The following is a 14,719-nucleotide window of genomic DNA, read 5'->3' as shown; positions in this document are numbered from 1 at the left end:
CAAAAAAGACAAGTCTATTTTGTATTGACTGTATATTCACTGAAATGGTAAAATTCTTAGTGGTCAAGTTCCCAAAGGGAAGGAGTCTTTCTCAGCCTATATCCATGCCAGAAACCATCCATCAGCTGAGGAAAGCTTTGCAGTGGCTGGGATGGGGCGGGACTAGATGTCCTGCACCCATGCTACTGCCTGTATTGCCTGCACTGAGGGGCAGAGCAGGCTCTCCCATACTCACAGACATTAACATGTCTTCAGACATCAACTCTGACCATGGGCTTCCTCATGGACTTTGGTGGTAACTTGGACCACAGACATCAACCGGGCTGTTGGCCATATCAGAACCCTAGGGGCTGCATGGACCATGTCCCTCAAACATGGTCTCAGGTGGTTACACATGCCACTCACACAGGCTTGGTACACCAAGACAGCAGAGCCTGAGGACATCACAAAGGCATTGGACAGTAGCACAGTCTCTGTAGGTCCATGTGGATCTCAGGCTTCATCTCTGTCTGGGAAAGCAGCATGAACCTCTAACACCAACACAGCCTCTTGTGCTATCGTGGACCACACTGGTCCTTCGAGGAGGTCCAATCCAGAAGATGAATGTTGCCTCACGTCAGGCCTCCAATGTTGCCCAGAGCCAGGAGGAACTGCTGCCTGGCAACAGCTTCAAGGCTGTTGTATATCATGCTGTACTTGAACCTTTTGTGCCTACCCTGCCTCCAAACTAAGCATCCCCTGCCTCAGCCTCTCAAATGTTAGGATTATAGATATGACCCACCATGTCCAACAAAGCATACTGGAAATTTTTTCTTCATTTTTAGGGTAGAACCTCGATCTTATACACACTAGACAAATTCTTAGCTTCATCCTCAGACCAGAGAACTTGGTTTATTTTATAGATTGATTTTATTTTTATTTTATGTGTGACTGTTTCACCTGGATGTATATTCAGGGTGAAGTGCCCAAAGTGCAGAAGAGGGTACTGGAGCCCCTGGAACTGGAGTGATGATTGCTAGCCTCCATTTGGGTGCTGGGGGCCAAACCAGGGTCCTCTAGAAATGCCATTATGTACTCTTTACCTCTGAGCAATCTCTCCGGCTTCGAAGAAAGGTTCTTTTAATTGAATTTTCTGTGTTTAGTTCATTCACAGGTTAGCAACTCCAAAGTCTTAGAAATGAAAAACTTGCTTTCAGTAGATGACTGTACAGTTTCCATGAGTTTGTAGGCTTTCTGGGGGTAGCATTGTTCTTGAATTCTAGCTTTAATCCATGGTGATCTGAAAAGATACAGGTGGTTACAGATATTTTTTGGAACTGTGGATGTTTGCTTTGTTACCAAGTATGTGGTCAATTTTCGATAAGGTTCCTTGAGCTGCAGAGAAGAATGTATATTCTTTCCTATTTTGGGTGGAATATTCTATAGATGTCTGTTAAGTCCATTTGATTCATTACCTCCATTAATTCTCTTATTTCTCTTTTAGGTTTATGTCTAATTGGCCTGTCCATTGCTGAGAGAGGAGTGTTAAAGTCTCCTACTCTTAATGTGTGCGGTTTGATTGCTGCATTGAGTTTTAGCAATGTTTCTTTTACATACGTGGGTGCTTTTATATTATGGGCACAGGTATTCAGAATTGAGACTTCATCCTGATGAATTCTTTCTGTTAGGAGTAGAAAATGTCCCTCTCCATCTCTTCTGATTGATTTAAGTTTGAAGTCAACTTTGTTAGAAATTAGTATGGCCACACCTGCTTGTTTCTTAGGTCCATTTACTTGATAAGCCTTATCCCAACCCTTTACTCTGAGTAGGTGTCTGTCTTTGTGGTTGAGGTGTGTTTCTTGTAAACAGCAGAATGTTGGATCCTGTTTTCGTGTCCAATCTCTTAGTCTGTGACTTTTTATAGGTGAGTTGAGTCCATTGACATTAAGTGATATTAATGACCAGTGGTTGTTAACTCCGTTCATTTTTTAGTAGTAAATTTTGTGTGTTTGCCTTCTTTGAGTTGCGCTGGTGAAGGGTCTCTAATTGTCAGAGATATTGTGGTCATTGTTGGACTCCTTGGTTAGGTTTTTTCTCTTCCTCCCTGCCTCCCATTTCCCTCCGCCTCTGCCCGCCACCCTCCCGCTCCCACCACTTCTCTTCTCCTCCCTCTCCAGTCCCAAGAGCAGTCAGGTTTCCCAGCCCTGTGGAAATTCCAAGGTCCTCCCCACTCCATCCAGGTCTAGGAAGGTGAACTTCCAAACTGACTAGGCTCCTAGAAAGCCAAAACATGAAGTAGGATCAAAACCCCATGCCACTGTCCTTGTCCTCTAGCATCAACTCTCATTGTCTGCCATGTTCAGAGAGTCCGGTTTTATCCCATGCTTTTTCAGTCACAGTCCAGCTGGCCGTGGTGAGCTCCCAATAGATCGGCCCCACTGTCTCAGTGGGTGGGTGCACCCCTCGTGGTCCTGACTTCCTTGTTCATGTTCTCAGTCTTTCTGCTCCTCATTAGGACCTTGGGAGCTCAGTCTGGTGCTCCAGTGTGTGTCTCTGTCTCTCTCTCTCCATCCATCACTAAATGAAGTTTCTATGGTGATATGCAACATATTCACCACTATGGCTATAGGATAGGTTCATTTCAGGTTCCCTATCCTCAGGTGCCCAAGGAACTAACTGGGGACATTGCCCTGGTCACCTGGTTGCCACTCCAAGTTCAAGCCTCTTGCCAACCCTTATGTGGTTCCCTTAACTAAGATATGAGTTCCCTGTTCCCCTATCCAACCTTCCTATACCCCCAATCATACCGTTTCCTCAAGTTCCCTTCATCCTCTCCTTCACACTTTTCTCTCCCCATCTCCCCTTACCCCCATCCCACCCCACTCTCAAGATTTTAAATTTTTGCCCGGCAATCATCTCTATTTCCCATAGCCAGGAGGTTAACTATGTTTTTCATTGGGTGTACACACTTGTTAGCTTCTTTAGGATCACAAATTATAGACTCAGTGGCCCCTATCCATGGCTAGAAAACAATGATGAGTGAGTACATCCCATGATCTTCTTTTTGGGTCTGGGTTACCTCACTCTGGATAGTATTTTCTATTTCCATCCATTTTCAAGCAAAATTCAAGAAGTCATTGTTTTTTACCGCTGAGTAATACATTAATGTATATATATTCCACACTTTCTTCATCCATTCTTCCATTGAAGGACATCTAGGATGCTTCAAGGTTCTGGCTATTACAAATAATGCTGCTATGAACATAGTTGAACAAATGCTTTTGTCATATGAGAGGGAATCTCTTGGGTATATTGCCAAGAGTGGTATTGCTGGGTCCAGGGGTAAGTTAATCTCAATTTTTCTGAGAAACTGCCACACTGATTTCCAAAGTGGTTGCACAAGTTTGCAGTCCCACCAGCAATGGATGAGGGTACCCTTTTCTCCACAACCTCTCCAGCAAAGGCTGTCCTTTGTGGTTTTGATTTTAGTCATTCTGACAGGTGTAAGATAATATCTCAAAATTGTTTTGATTTGCAATTCTCCGATCGCTAAGGAGGTTGAGCATGACCTTAAGTATCTTTTGGCCATTTGAAACTCTTCTGTTGAGAATTCTCTGTTCAGTTCAGTGCCCCATTTTTTAATTGGGTTAATTATCATTTTAATGTCTAGTTTCTTGAGTTCTTTATATATTTTGGAGATCAGACCTTTGTCTGTTGTGGGGTTTGTGAAGATCTTCTCCCAGTCAGTAGGCTGCCTTTTTGTCTTAATGACAGTGTCCTTTGCTTTACAGAAGCTTCTCAGTTTCAGGAGGTCCCATTTATTCAGTGTGCCCTCAATGTCTGTGCTGCTGGGGTTATACATCTTGGGGATATTTCTATAATTAGGTTAAGAATTTTATTTGTTCTTTTGAGTCACACTAGGTACGGCTGCTTACTTTTCATGACTTGTACTATTTGGAGATGTTTCCATAATTAGATTGGGAATATTATTTGTTCTTTTTGAGTCACACTAGGTGGGACTGTTATTTATGATATTTTAAGTATTTATCTCTTTTAACTATTATCAGCAAACAGTACATTATTAGGACTTGGCTTTCATTTTTGTACTACTAATAGTACCAAGAGGTGTTTAGTAGACTTTTTTCCTACATGATGCAGTGTAGATCCAGGCTGTGTGCTGAAATAAGTGTTTTGTTTACAGCTAATCAGTTTGCAAGGGTAGGTCATCAGGTTTTGTGTTTGTTTTAAAAAGTAGTTTTTTAGCTTTACTTATTTTCCATTTGTAGGGCTGCATCTCTGATTTGACCCAATAGTTTCTACTTCAGTATACCTGTGCTATAGCCACAACTTGTTATTTCTGTTTTCTGTAAGTTTATTCCACACAGCATCACTTGAAAGGGAAGTCCGTTGGTTAAGTGAGTTAAGGCGTGGTGGCATGCCTAAGACCCTAAGCAATAGAGGTGAGGTGGCCAGATCTTGACTTGCCCTCTAACCAGACTCATGATTATCGAAAATATCACCGTAGAACCTTCATCCAGCAACTAATGGCAACAGAGGCAGAGATCCACATTGGAGCACTGGAATGAGCTCCCAAAGTCCAGTTGAAGAGTTTAAAGTTGTTTTCTCTACTTCTTTTGGGTTAGGATTATCAAGTCTTCCTGTTGTGTGACCACTGGGTTCTGGTGTTACCATGTTGCTTTTTAGGTTGTTGGAGGGATTCTTACTTTGGCGCCTACCCATCTAGTCCTTCAAATGAGGCCTGCAGTGTTTTTATGTCTTGGTCCAGTCCTTGAAGTGGCTGTCTGAGTGTTTGGGAGTTTTTCTTGATATGCTTTACTGTCACTGTCTGTCTCAGAAGTTTCTGAGGTCTCTATATGCCTGCTCTCTCAGTCTTCTTTCCTGTTGTGTTCTCTTGGTGCTCTCTTAATCCTCTCAGTGTTGTAGCAAGCTCTTGGTCCCCTCAGTATTATAGCAAGCTTTTAGCTCTTAGGCAGCGTGTGGCTAGTACCTTGGGGGGGTGTCCCATGGGTGGGATTAGGTTTGAGGGGATCATAGCCACAGGAAACTCCCTGATGGCTTGCTAGAAAAGCTGAGGGAGTTGGGGAAGGACCTGGAGTTTTGTCCCACTGGGGAGGTCCTAGAGAGTGGGGCGTCCTGCCATGTGACTGTTCACTCACCTCTTAAGTCCCCTCAGTATTGGAGCAAGCTGTGTTTTAAAGTCCAACCCAAGTTGCAGGAGGGTAGCCTTTATTATTTTTTTAAAAGATTATTTTAAAAAAAGATTTATTTTATTTGTATGTGTGTCTTGAGTATGTACCAGGTGTGTGCTGGTGTCTTTTGGCATGGTGAGAAGAGTTCAGATATCCTGGAACTGGAGTTACATGTCCATGAACTTACTCATGGGGCTGCTGTGATCCAAACCCAGGTCTCCTAGAAGAGCAGCAAGTACTCAGTGCAAAGCAATCTTCTCAGCCCCACCTTCAGTACATTGTTTTACAAAAAGTTAAACTGTAATCTTTACTATGTTGGTTATAAATTAAAGAACTAGAAGTTTTTTTCATTTATTTCCACACACGGGGTGGAGGGAGAGAAAGAGAGAGAGAGAGAGAGAGAGAGAGAGATAGCACGATACCAAGCTAATTTATAAAAGAAAGCATTTTACAGTTTCAGAGGGTTAGTGCATCACTGTGACTCTGGAGTCTCCAACATTTTGGATCTTTAGTACAAATCCAAGCGTCTTGTTCTCAGCTTTATATGATGGCCTCTATGGGCCTGCAAGCCACATGCCATCAGGGCTGTAACATTTTTTTCTGAACTAATGAGGAAGATTTCACAACCTCTTAACTCCAGTATTTTGGATTCTAAAGTCAGGCAAGTATTGTTGTACATTTTGGATGGAATATGGCTCTCTCATTGGATTCCATTTGTATAAACTTTGAACTCTTGGTGTTTTCCTTTGTTGAATAAGCTTTACTTTGTTTTTGGAGTAGATTCTCTAGGGATTTTCTTTTTACAGGTTTCATGGTTAGCTAGGTGGGATCTTTACCTTCATTCCAATTCTCTGTACCTCTTTCAGCACAAACCTAGGTGTAGGCATTTTATTTCCTGGTCTTCCTTTTTCCTCTCAGATTGTGCATTTGTATTTCTCTTTGCCCTGTTTGCACTTTTCTTTCTTTCTTTCTTTCTTTCTTTCTTTCTTTCTTTCTTTCTTTTTTTCTTTCTTTCTTTCTTTCTTCCTTCCTACCTTCCTTCCTTCCTTTTTTTTGTGGGGACAGTGTTTCTTTGTAGCTTTTGAGCCAGTTTTTGGGGTTTTATCTCAGTGGTAGAACACTTTCTTAGCACTTTTTCATTTTAGAGCTGCATTAAGAATGATTACTAATAACCATGAGTCAATACTGTCTTGAATGAAATCTCTGCCAATAATATTGTTCCAAAACTCTTCAATTTAGCCTCAAGCAGGTTCTTAGGACAAGGGCCAAAAGCAGCCACATTGTTGGCTAAAACATTACAAGAATTGTCTTTATTCCAGTTTCTTTTTAATTTTTTTTATTTTTTATAAATACTACCATTCAAAATTTGCACTTCCTCCCCTCCTCCCATTTCCCTGTTACTCCCCCACTCACTCTTCCCCTTCTCTACCAATCCTAAGAGGGCAAGGTACCCTGCCCTTTGGGAAGGCCCTCCCCCCTCCAACCAGGCCTAGGACGGTGTGCATTCAAACAGACTACGATCCCCAAAAGCCAGTATATGCAGTAGAGACAAATCTCAGTGCCATTATCATTGGCTTCTCAGTCAGCCCCCATGCCTCCAGCTGGATTTAGCTGAGGCACACTGTCTCAGTGGGTGGACCAACCCCGCCTGGTCCTGATGTCCTTACTCATCTTCTCCCTCCTTCTGCTCAGTCTAATGCTCTGCTGTGGGTCTCTGTCTCTATCTCCATGTATTGCTGGACGAAGTTTCTATGGTGATATTCAAGATAATCATCAGTGTGAGTATGGGACAAGGCCAGTTCAGGCACCCTCTCATCTACTGCCCAAGGACATAGCTGGAGATATCCCGTGGACACCTGAGAATCCTTCTAGATACAAGTTTCTTGCCAACCCTAAAATGGCTCCCTTAATTAAGATATCGTCTTCTCTGCTCCCATATCCACCCTTCCTCCATTGCAACCATCCCACTCTCCCAAGCTCTCCCTAATTCTTCCCTTCTCCCCTCTCTATCCCCACTCCCCTTCATCCCACCCAATCCCCACCTTCCCAACTTTTGCCCAGTGCTCTTGGCTGCTTCCAGTTTCCAGGAGGATCTATATGTTTTTCTTTGTGTTCACTTTATTCCAGTTTCTAATACTGTTTCACCCTGAAACCTCTTGAACTGGTCCTCTATATTCCACATTGCTCTTAGTACTACTGTCTTCAAAGCTCTTGTAGCATTTTTAAGCCCCACTTAAAACATTCAACCACTTCCCTCATGCAAAGTTCCCAAGTCAACATTCCTCTAACAAGCAGCTTGACAAGTCCTGTCACAGCAATACCATGTAACAACTTTATCATAGTTACTTTTCTATTGTAAAGAGACACCATGATGAAGGCAGCTTATAAAAGAAAACATTTAATTGGGGGCTTGCTCATGGTCAGAGAGTGAGTCCATGACCATCACGTCATGGGGCATGGCAACACACAGGCATGACACTGGAGAGTAGCTGGGAGTTTTAACCTGATTTAGAAGTTGGTAGCAGAGGTGGTGGAGGGAGGGGCTGGACCTGTCTTAGGCTTCTGAAATCTCAAAGACCACCTCCTGTGAAACACCTATCCAACGAGGTCACATCTAATCTTTCTCAAAATGGTTCCACCAACTAGGGGTCAAGCATTTAAATATAGGAGCTTTTATGGGACCATTCTCTTTCAAATGATCACATTAATCAAAATACTATTTTAGGACCCAAATTGCTCAATATTATATGATTAAGAAACAGCAAAGCAGATTCAGAGACTACTAGAGAAAAGAAATATATATTATAAGCATTATAAGCAACTTCTAAAACTTGACAGAGAGGGAACGCGGGCTCCTGCTGCTGGGGCTGCAGTGTCCGCTGTGCTCTCCTAGACCGGCTCTGCCTGCCCCCCATTTCCCTTGGCCCCTGGCTCATTGGGGCTACCAGGAGTCCCTCTGTAGGTGCTGAGAAGTCCCATCTGGAAGGGTGAGTGTGCGCTATCCTGCGGTGGACTGTCCCAGTAGAGAGCACAAACGCCCCTCCCCCAGCACCTGCTGCAGGGCTTTCTTTCCTACACACGAGCCCCCACCCCCACCCCCAAGCCTGCATTGTCTGCAAGGTCATTTGCTGTAGAACAGTTTCCTGCCCTTTCACTAAGGCTACCAACCCAGAGCAGTGAGTGCCTGACTTGAGGGCAGGCCTCAAGGTCCCTGCCAGGGAACTCGGGCCCCTGCCGCTGGAGCTTCAGTGTCTGCTGTGCTCTCCTGGACCGGCTCTGCCTGCCCCCGATTTCCCTTGGCCCCTGGCTCATCGGGGCTACCAGGAGTCCGTCTGTAGGTGCTGAGAAGTCCCATCTGGATGGGTGAGTGTGTGCTATCTTGGGGCGGACTGTCCCGGTAGAGAGCACAAACGCCCCTCCCCCAGCTCCTGCTGCAGGGCTGTCTTCCCTACACTGGCGCCCCCACCCCCACCCCCAAGCCTGCCTTGTCTGCAATGTCCTTTGCTGTTGACAGTTTCCTGCCCAACCCAGAGCAGTGAGAGCCTGACTGGAGGGCAGGCCTCAAGTTCCCCACCAGGGAACTCGGGCTCCTGCTGCTGGGGCTGCAGTGTCCGCTGTGCTCTCCTGGACCGGCTCTGCCTGCCCCCCATTTCCCTTGGCCCCTCGCTCATCAGGGCTACCAGGAGTCCCTCTGTAGGTGCTGAGAAGTCCCATCTGGAAGGGTGAGTGTGCGCTATCCTGGGGTGGACTGTCCCAGTAGAGAGAACAAACGCCCCTCCCCCAGCACCTGCATCAGGGCTTTCTTTCCTACACATGAGCCCCCACCCCCACCCCCAAGCCTGCCTTGTCTGCAAGGTCCTTTGCTGTAGAACAGTTTCCTGCCCTTTCACTAAGGCTACCAACCCAGAGCAGTGAGTGCCTGATTAGAGGGCAGGCCACAAGGTCCCCGCCAGGGAACTCGGGCCCCTGCCGCTGGGGCTGCAGTGTCCGCTGTGCTCTCCTGGAACGGCTCTGCCTGCCCCCCATTTCCCTTGGCCCCTGGCTCATCGGGGCTACCAGGAGTCCCTGTGCAGGTGCTGAGAAGTTCCATCTGGACTGGTAAGTGTGTACTATCCTGGGGCGGACTGTCCCAGTAGAGAGCACAAACCCCCCTACACTAAGGCTACCCAACCAGAGCAGTGAGTGCCTGCCTAGCGGGCAGGCCTCAGTAACCCCCCCGAAAGGGAGCGCAGGCACCTCCAGCTTGTACTGCAATGTCGCCTGTGTTCTACTCGACCCCGCCCTACACCTTGCATTCGGCCTTCTTTCTGCGGGTCATTGGACTACTAGGCATCCCTGTTTTGGTGTTGAGGAGTTCATCTGCAAGGGAACGGTTCCTGTCCCTACACTGAGGAGATACACCCAGAGAGTTAGTCACAGCAAAGACTGATCCAAGACACCAGGCCTCTCCTGGCTCCATTTGAAGAAAAGATGGGCAGGCGCCAATGCAAGAATTCCCCCAACAACTTGAAATGCAACGTGACATCACCAGAATCCAGGAATCCCGAAATGAGAAGTGTACACGCTAATCCAGAAGAATTAGAAGAATTCGACTCAAAAGTGAATTATATGAAAATAATAGAGGACCATAAACAAGAGGTGAAAAACTGCCATAATCAATTAGAGATTACAAACAAAAAGGTAGAGGAAATGAATAAATATCTCAAAGATACCCAAGAAAACCAAGAGAAACAAGAAAAAGCAATCAAACAGGTAAGGGAAACAGTTCAAGACTTGAAGAATGAAGTTGAAGTAATAAAGAAAACACAAACCAAGGGAAGGATAGAGATGGAAAATTTGGATAAACGAACAGGAACTACAGAGACAAGTACCACAAACACATTACAAGAGATAGAAGAAAGAATCTCAGACACTGAAGATACCATAGAGAAAATAAACTCTCTGATCAAAGAAAACAGCATAACCAACAAATTCTCATCACAAAACATTCAGGAAATCTGGGACACAATAAAAAGACCAAACCTAAGAATAATAGGGATAGAAGAAGGAGAAGAAGTACAGCTCAATGGTCCAGAAAATATATTTAATAAAATTATAGAAGAAAACTTTCCCAACCTTAAGAAAGATATTCCTTTGAAGGTCCAAGAAGCATACAAAACACCGAATCGACTGGATCAAAAAAAAAAAAACATCTCCTCGTCATATAATAATCAAAAAACAAAACATACAGAATAAAGAAAGAATATTAAGAGCTGCAAAGGAAAAAGGTCAAGTTACCTATAAAGGTAAACCTATCAGACTTACACCTGATTTCTGTATGGAAACCATGAAAGCCAGAAGGTCCTGGATAGATGTGCTGCAGAAACTAAGAGACCATGGATGCAAGCCCAGAATACTGTACCCGCCCAAGCTATCATTCACTATAAATGGAGAAAACAAAATTTTCCAGGATAAAAACAAATTTAAACAATACGTAGCCACAAATCCAGCCCTACAGAAAAAATAGAAGGAAAATCACAAACCAAGGAGTCCAACAATGCCCACAATAACTCAGACATCTGATGACCCTTCACCAGCACAACTTGAAGAAGGGAAACACACAAACTCTACTACCAAAAGAAAGAAAGAGAGAAAGGAAAAATGACCGGAGTTAACAACCACTGGTCATTAATATCACTTAATATCAATGGACTCAACTCACCTATAAAGAGGCACAGGCTAAGAGATTGGATTCGAAAACAGGATCCAACATTCTGCTGCTTACAGGAAACACACCTCAACCACAAAGACAGACATCTACTCAGAGTAAAGGGCTGGGAAAAGGTTTATCAAGGAAACAGACCTAAGAAACAGGCAGGAGTGGCCATACTAATTTCTAAGAAAGTTGACTTCAAACTAAAATCAACCAAAAGAGATGGATAGGGACATTTTTTACTCATAACAGGAACAATTCACCAGGATGAAGTCTCAATCCTGAATATATATGCCCCTAATATAAAAGCACCCACTTATGTAAAGAAACGTTACTAAATCTCAAGGCAGTCATCAAACCACACACACTAATAGTAGGAGATTTCAACACTCCTCTCTCACCAATGGACAGGTCAATCAGACAGAAACCTAACAGAGAAATAAGAGGATTAAGGGAGGTAATGAATCAAATGGACTTAACAGACATCTATAGAATATTCCACTCAAATAGGAAAGAATATACCTTCTTCTCTGCAGCTCATGGAACCTTCTTGAAAATAGACCACATACTCGGTAACAAAGCAAACTTACACAGTTACAAAAAGATATCGGTAACCACCTGTGTCTTATCAGATCACCATGGATTAAAGTTAGAATTCAACAACAATGATATCCCCAGAAAGCCTATGAACTCATGGAAACTGGACAGTCAACTACTGAACCACACCTGGATCAAGGAAGAAATAAAGAAAGAAATTAAAGTCTTTCTTGAATTCAATGAAAACGAAGACTCAACATACTCAAACCTATGGGACACTATGAAAGCAGTGCTAAGAGGAAAGTTCATAGCATTAAGTGCCCACTTAAAGAAAACGGAGAAAGCACACATTGGAGACTTAATAGCCCACCTGAAAGCTTTATAAAAAAAAGAAGCAGACTCACCTAGGAGAAGTAGAAGACTGGAAATAATCAAATTGAGGGCTGAAATCAACAAAATAGAAACACAGAAAACTATCCAAAGAAACAATGAAACAAAAAGCTGGTTCTTGGAGAAAATCAATAAGATTGATAAACCCCTATCAAAACTAATCAAACGGCGGAGAGAGAATACACAAATTAACAAAATTAGAAACGAAAAGGGAGACATAACCACACACACAGAGGAAATTCAGAGAATCATTAGATCTTACTACAAAAACCTGTATGCCACAAAATTGGAAAATGTAAAAGAAATGGACACTTTTTTAGATAAGTACCATATACCAAAGTTAAACCAGGACCAGGTGAACAATCTAAATAGACCTGTTAGTCGCGAAGAATTAGAAGTTGTTATAAAAAACCTCCCCACCAAAAGAAGCCCAGGTCCAGACGGCTTCAATGCAGAATTCTACCAGAACTTCCAAGAAGACCTAATACCTATACTCCTTAATGTTTCCACTATATTGAAACAGAGAAGTCATTGCCAAATTCTTTTTATGAAGCTGAAGTTACTCTGATACCAAAACCACACAAAGACACAACCAAGAAAGAGAACTACAGGCCAATCTCACTCATGAACATCGACGCAAAAATACTCAATAAAATACTGGCCAACCGAATCCAAGAACACATTAGAAAAATTATCCATTATGATCAAGTAGGCTTCATCCCAGAGATTCAGGGCTGGGTCAACATACGAAAATCTATCAATGTAATCCATCATATAAATAATCTGAAAGAAAAAAACATATGATCATTTCATTAGATGCGGAAAAAGCATTTGACAAAATTCAACATCCCTTTATGATAAAGGTCTTAGAGAGATTAGGAATACAAGGGTCATTCCTAAGTATAATAAAAGCTATTTATAGCAAGCCGTCAGCTAACATCAAATTAAATGGAGAGAAACTCAAAGCTATTCCACTAAAATCAGGAACACGACAAGGTTGTCCACTCTCTCCATACCTCTCTAATATAGTGCTTGAAATTCTAGCAATAGCAATAAGACAACATAAGGGGATCAAAGGGATTCAAATTGGAAAGGAAGAAGTTAAACTTTCATTATTTGCAGACGATATGATAGTGTACATAAGCGACCCCAAAAACTCCAGCAAAGAACTCCTTCAGCTGATAAACACCTTTAGCAGCGTTTCAGGATACAAGATCAATTCCAAAAAATCAATTGCCCTCCTATACACAAAGGATAAGGAAGCAGAGAAGGAAATCAGAGAAGCATCACCCTTCACGATAGCCACAAATAGCATAAAATATCTTGGGGTAACTCTAACCAAGGAAGTAAAGGATCTATTTGACAAGAACTTTAAGTCTATGAAGAAAGAAATTGAGGAGGATACCAGAAAATGGAAGGATCTCCCTTGCTCTTGGATTGGGAGGATCATCATAGTAAAAATGGCAATTCTACCAAGGGCAATTTATATATTCAATGCAATCCCCATTAAAATCCCATCAAAATTCTTCACAGATCTTGAGAGGACAATAATCAACTTTATATGGAGAAACAAAAAACCCAGGATAGCCAAAACAATCTTATATAATAAAGGATCGTCTGGAGGCATTACCATCCCTGACCTCAAACTCTATTACAGAGCCTCAGTATTGAAAACAGCTTGGTATTGGCATAAAAACAGAGAAGTCGATCAATGGAACCGAGTAGAAGACCCTGATTTTAACCCACAAACATATGAACACCTAATTTTTGATAAAGGATCTAAAAGTATTCAATGGAAAAAAGAGAGCATCTTCAACAAATAGTGCTGGCAGAACTGGTTGTCAACGTGTAGAAGAATGAAAATAGATCCATATCTATCACCATGCACAAAACTCAAGTCCAAATGGATTAAAGACCTCAATATTAGTCTGAACACACTGAACCTGATAGAAGAAAAAGTGGGAAGTACTCTACAACATATGGGTACAGGAGATCACTTCCTACATTTATCCCCAGCAGCACAGACATTAAGGACAACATTGAATAAATGGGACCTCCTGAAAATGAGTAGCTTCTGTAAAGCAAAGGACACTGTCACTAAGACAAAAAGGCAACCCACTGACTGGGAGAAGATCTTCACCAACCCTGCAACAGACAAAGGTCTGATCACCAAAATATATAAAGAACTCAAGAAACTAAACTTTAAAATGCTAATTAACCCAATAAAAATGGGGCACTGAACTGAACAGAGAATTCTCAACAGAAGAAATTCAAATGGCCAAAAGACACTTAAGGTCATGCTCAACCTCCTTAGCGATAAGGGAAATGCAAATTAAAACAACTTTGAGATACCATCTTACACCTGTCAGAATGGCTAAAATCAAAAACACCAATGATAGCCTTTGCTGGAGAGGTTGTGGAGAAAGGGGCACCCTCATTCATTGCTGGTGGGAATGCAAACTTGTGCAACCACTTTTGAAATCAGTGTGGCGATTTCTCAGGAAATTTGGGATCAACCTACCCCAAGATCCAGTAATACCACTATTGGGAATATACCCAAGAGATGCCACATCAAATGACAAAAGTATCTGTTCAGCTATGTTCATAGCAGCATTGTTTGTAATACCCAAAACCTGGAAACAACCTAGATGCCCTTCAATTGAGGAATGGATGAAGAAAGTGTGAAATATATACATATTAGAGTAGTACTCAGCGGTAAAAAACAATGACTTCTCGAATTTTGCATGCAAATGGATGGAAATAGAAAACACTATCCTGAGTGAGGTATCCCAGACCCAAAAAGAGGAACATGGGATGTACTCACTCATAATCAGTTTCTAGCCATAAATAAAGAACATTGAGCTTATAATTTGTGATCCTAGAGAAGCTATATAAGACAGTGAACCCAAAG

This window comes from Chionomys nivalis, unplaced genomic scaffold (assembly GCF_950005125.1).
Source record: "Chionomys nivalis unplaced genomic scaffold, mChiNiv1.1 scaffold_28, whole genome shotgun sequence".
Taxonomy (NCBI): Eukaryota; Metazoa; Chordata; class Mammalia; order Rodentia; family Cricetidae; genus Chionomys; species Chionomys nivalis.
The sequence above is the reverse complement of the archived record's forward strand: the minus strand, read 5'-3'. Positions refer to the sequence as shown.